Source organism: Mastomys coucha, unplaced genomic scaffold (assembly GCF_008632895.1).
Source record: "Mastomys coucha isolate ucsf_1 unplaced genomic scaffold, UCSF_Mcou_1 pScaffold22, whole genome shotgun sequence".
NCBI lineage: Eukaryota > Metazoa > Chordata > Mammalia > Rodentia > Muridae > Mastomys > Mastomys coucha.
In genome coordinates, this window is record NW_022196905.1 from 244,522,955 (window position 1) to 244,528,571 (window position 5,617).

The following is a 5,617-nucleotide window of genomic DNA, read 5'->3' on the forward strand; positions in this document are numbered from 1 at the left end:
GAATGGCCTAGACATATCTACCCCCACGGTGGCTAGAGATGTACCTCAGTGGACAGAGTGCTTGTCTAATGTTCATAAAGCCCTGAGCTCTCTTCCCAGCATCATACACACTACCTGTGGAGGTGAATTCCTGTCCCCAGCACTCAGAAGGATTACAAGTTCAAAGCCATCTTCAGCCGTGCAGTGAATTTGAGACCAGCCTGGGATACACAGGACACTATCAGCAAAATAAAAAAGGGTGCACCCAGGGCCACTTGTCCATTGATTCTATGTAAGGCAAGCGCCTTTACGACTCTTCTTTACCCCTAGCGCAGCTACACCCTCAGCTTCTTTCTGCTGCTGTCTTTTTCTCCTGCCAGGGTTTTTGCTTGTGCGTGCGTGCGTGCGTGTGTGTGTGTGTGTGTGTGTGTGTGTGTGTGTGTTGTATCCATTATACTTATTTGTTTGTTAAGACAAGGTCTTAAAGCTCAGGCTGGCCTTGAACCTCCTATCTTCCTATTTCCGTCTCCCACGTCTTGGGATTACAGGTGTAAATCATATAACCAGCCAGGAAGTTTCTTGCTCAGACTCTAACCACGTTGGTTCCCTCCCTCACGTCAGTAGCCACTTCTTGTCCTTCTGAAACAAACTCTTGGCCTTCTTGACCTTGGCCTGCAGCCATATCTCAGTGTGGCCCATCTTCCTTGCTGAAGCACAGAGGCCAGCTTGTCTTCTGATGTTGAGATTCTCTGGCATGAATTGTCCCAGGTTCCCTACATCCTTAAAGCTCTTAAAAACAGAGAGTGATCCTACGAGATAGTTCCACATCACTCCTTTCCCGAGCCCCCAGGGGACACAAGGAGAGGTCTGATGACAAGTCTACCCTGGATAAGCTGTGGATTTCTGGTCTTTTCCAAATGTCTCTGGGGGAGAGTAAGGGTCTCTGTCCTTACATGAGAGGGAAGGTGTCCCTGCCAGCTAAGGAAAGCTGCATCTGAAGCAGGCCCCCACAGCCCCCACTCTGCCACCCTGCTGCTTATTCCGTTCCTTTTAAGGCCTCCTGACTAAATCTGTTCAGAGAAGAATTATGATGTCCCTTTGTCTGAATAACTAAAGGGTACCAGAACTGCTTGGTCTGGAGGCCAAATAAAATCCATGTTCTAGGCAGACCGGATGGCTCAGTGGGCAAAGGTTCTTGCTGCCAAGTCTGGGGACCTCAATTCAATCCTCAGGACCTACAGAGTAAAAGGAGAGAATCAATTCCTACAAGTGATCCCCTGACCTGTATGGCATGTGTATGCCCTTACCCACCCACAAACTAACTAACTAAATGTAAGAAAATTAAAAATAAAACAACCAAGTTCCAGGAAGGAGTAGAGGAGGCTGGAGAGAAGGGCAGGCCATGGGTGTGGTGGAGACAAGAGGACCCTGAAGTCAAAGCCAGCCTCGGAAGGAACACAGTACTTCAATATATCCGGGCATCTCTATCCCCAAAGGGGGAGGGGTCTGAGTTTTGTTCTCAGTGTGGCCCAGGAGGAGACAGATGGTCCGAGAAGAGAAAGCAGTGCCCAGAGAACATGCATACCAGTAGGTCTATCTCGGATGATTAAATGGCAGTGGATAAATTTAACTAATGTGAGTAATGGGGACATGGAGGGGAAGTGAAGAGACATAGAATATTCTAGCAACATAAGGAAATGAGAGGAAAATGACTTTGCAACAAAATGTCAAACGTCTGTGCCTGGAGGAGATGTAATCTGGCCATTGCAAGCTCAAGGGAGGGGGGGAGTCTGTGGTTATTTCAAGTAAGTTTTAATTCACTTTAATAACATATGGCTAAATCCCTTCAGGCCCATGCCCTGGAACAGAACTAGGAGTCAGAGAGAGCCGTCCAGATTTGTTAAGAGGGACAGTTTCTTGTTCGTTGTGTTTGTTTGCTCGTTTGTTTTTGAAGTTATGCTTCTATCCAGCCAACCATCCAACCATTTATTTGATTGAGAAAAACCAGCCGGTTCTCTGCCAGTCTACAAGAGATCTGGAAGAGCGGAAAAGACAGAGATACCTGAACAGAAAGTAGCAGTGTAGGGCTTCATCCAGACCTAACCTTTGTTGGTTCATGGGACTGATCTGTGATTGAAGGGGGGGCTTGTGGGATGGTACTCGTCAAGCTGGAGGACTGAATGCGTTCTCCAGACAGACAACTAAGCCAGGAGCAATCCACATAGAAGGGCTTGCACCAGACAAGGGGACAGTACCACGTGCAACACTGGGATGCTTGTTATAATCATGGCTGGGAAGGACAGCCAGGAAGAGGAGATGGGATGAGACGAGAGGAAGGTCAGAGAGGAGATTCAGGACCAGTGGACCCCTAATGAGGAGCAGCATCTCAGGAAGGAAGAGCCTAAAGACATTGAAAGAGCCCCTTCAAATCCACCAATGCCCCCAACTTAAGCCTTATCCTTCAAAATGCAACTCAGAAAATCACTTCCCCCGAAAGTCTTTCTGCCTGGCTCAAGCTGGAGCGGACTACACTTCTCCTATGTGGGGTTTTCCACCCATCAGCCTCCTCACTCCATCCCCTGCCCCACACTGAGTTGGCTTACTGATAGGCCTGCCTGCCTCCTGCCCAAACCTGCAACACCTAGCTCTAACGCTACCCCTTCTCTACCGACACACACCTATGCGCGGCTTCCTGGATCCTTTCCTGTCTATAGAATCTTCTACCAAAGATGGATAAAGTATTCTGGAAAAGTACCTTTGGAGTAGCAGCTCTCAAGTTGTGTGTGTGATGGGGGAGGAGGGGAGGGAGAGGAAGAGAGAGAGGGAGAGAACAAGACCTAGTTTAACAATGTATCCTTTAAGAAAAAAATCTTTCCTTTTCTTTGTGGTGCTCAGGATTAAACCAAGGGCTTATACACAATAGGCAAACATTCCACTGTTGAATTCTGGCTCCATTAATTGCCTTTTTTTTTTCCAGAGACTGGGTCTCGAAAATGTTTATGAATGAAAACTTGATTCTTTGAATCTTTTGGAAATAAAGAATGTGTTGCCATTGTAACATCATTGCAAGTGGCCTGCACTGTGTCAGTAAGCACATTGATCTTAGCTCCAGCCATGCACTTCTCTGAAAATTGGTGGGTGGTGTGCAGAGGGACATGAGAGTCTTACCTAGTGAAAATATACGAAGTGTAGGCAGGAAGTCAGGCCAGAGACTCACCTGTCACATGGAAGAGTATACAACACAGGGAGAGGAATCATTTGAATCCCACGTGTGCCATTCAGTGGTTTAGTAAGTTTAAGTTTCTTATATTCTGCTTATATTCCCCGAAGCTATTTTTTTTAGAATTATTTATTTTATGTATATGAGTACACTGTAGCTGTCTTCAGACACACCAGAAGAGGGCATCAGATCTCATTACAGATGGTTGTGATCCACCAGGTGGTTGCTGGGATTTGAACTCAGGACCTCTGGAAGAGCAGTCAGTGCTCTTAACCACTGAGCAACCTCTCCAGCTCCCGAAGCTATTTTCTTACACACGTAATGCAGATTAGAACATCTATCTTATCCACGCCCCAAACCAGGGATCAAACCTAGCATATAATGCTGCTATAATGTATGTGAGACAAGGGCTCTACCACTGAACTATAACCCCAATCTTTTTTTTTTTTTTTTTTTTTTTTGGTTCTTAAAGTCAAGTTAAGATAATGTATGTAAAACGCGAGGCCTGGTCCTGGCAGGAACAAATTTGTCCAGGTATGCTTATGTGAAACAGTTCTACGTTTATGTAGAACAGTAATGTGCCACAGCGACCAGCAGATGGCGATCGAGGCCAGCGGTCTGAAGAGCTCTAAAGCCTTTGGGGTCCAGGCACAAGTTTGGTCTTACTGGAGCCAGGTGAATCCCATCACTCTCAAAGCTGAAGCTCGAGTATCACCATGAGTTTGAGGACAGCCTGAGTTATGAGTGCTAGCTAGTTTGAACTACGGGGGAGGAGGCAAAAGAGTGGGTGGCCTTGCTTCCTCCCACCCCAGCAACCTAGAGTGGACTCTCAATTCGGCCTCAGATGAGGAAAGCTAAAGCTATACAGACCCAAAGCAGGGTTCCAGAAGTATTCTCTTGATTTGGTGTCTTGGTGAGTGCAGGAAAATAGTCAGGGACTGAGGTTCTCTGTTCACAGGTTTTCGTAACAGAGCCCAGGTGCCTTCGCCGTCGCCTCTCACTAAGTTTGTTGGATGCTCCTGTGTTACAGAGGCTATCTCAGCTGGAAGGCTGAGCCCACTGCTGATCCGATGTGCAAGAGAGGGCCTAATGACCTGGCCTGTTAGCTTACAGCCAGTACAGAGTAATGCATCTGGCGTTATTAACCTTTTTTTTTTTTTTTTTTTTCCGAGACAAGGTTTCTCTGTGTAGCCCTGGCTGTCCTGGAACTCATTCTGTAGACCAGGCTGGCCTCGAACTCAGAAATCAGCCTGTCTTTGTCTGCCTCCCAAGTGCTGGGACTAAAGGTGTGCACCACCACTGTGCACCACCACTGCCCGCCTTTTTTTCTTCTTCTTCTTTTGGCTCCTCCTAGCTTGGACAAGATCACACTGAGTCCAGTATCCACCTCGTAGGCAGAAAAGGGTGGCCTCTTGCCCACCAGGGCACCGGGTAGGAGTCGGGGAGGGCACTACTCAGATATCTGTGGCCCTTCTTCTGTGGCCCTAGCACGTTCTATCTTTTCCATCCCAGAACTCAGGAATCTGAAGCCTGTGTGGAGGCCGTTGTCAGAGAGACAGCTCTAAGAGGTTTTGATTGGCTAGAAGTCTGGTAGTGCTGCAAGTGTGCAGTTCTGAACTTGCTGAAGACACACACTTCTTAAGGTCAGCTTCCTAAATCTGGTGTTTGGCACCAAATAATATCCGCTGCCCAGGGACCACGGCAGAGCCACACTTACCCTTGGAGGACCCTGTGGCTAGGAGCATCCAAGGGTCCTGGCTTTACAGGTCCACTCCTGGACCATGAGAAAGCAGCATGTGATGTGCCTGGTGACCCAGAGAGTTGGTGCTCACAAGCTTATCCCGGGTCACACTGCCTGTGTGGAGCAGTCGCCTGAGCAGCCAACTGAGAACTGGAACTAATTACACCTCGACCTCTGGCAAGCCCCAGCCTTTGCGCTGGACAGTTTAGAGAACTGGGCAAGAGTCAGTAAATTCTTCTGAGCTTGGGTTTCCACTGTGTGCCTTACTGCTGTGAATGTGGTTCTTTGCCTACTGAAGGGTCTAGGTGGTCCTTCGCCTTCAGGCTTTATAAATAATGGTCTTTGAAATGGAAAAGCAGAAGATTCTCCCTCTCCACACTTCCCCCAACCCCCCATCTTGTAAACTATGAGTATGAATAACTTCATAGAGCCAGAGAGATGGCTGGATGGGTAAATGCACTTGCAGTGAAAACCTGAAGACCTGAAATCAAACGGAGGCAGGTGGAAAGAGACAACCAGCTCCCAAGGGTTGTCCAGCTTCCCTCTCCCCAACACACAGACACACAGACACACACACATAGATGCAAAGTCAAAGAGATTGTCCGGGTCTCTGCACCCACCACCCACCACCACTCCCCCTGCTGGAATAAAAGGCAAGTTTTCCTTTTTTTTTTTTT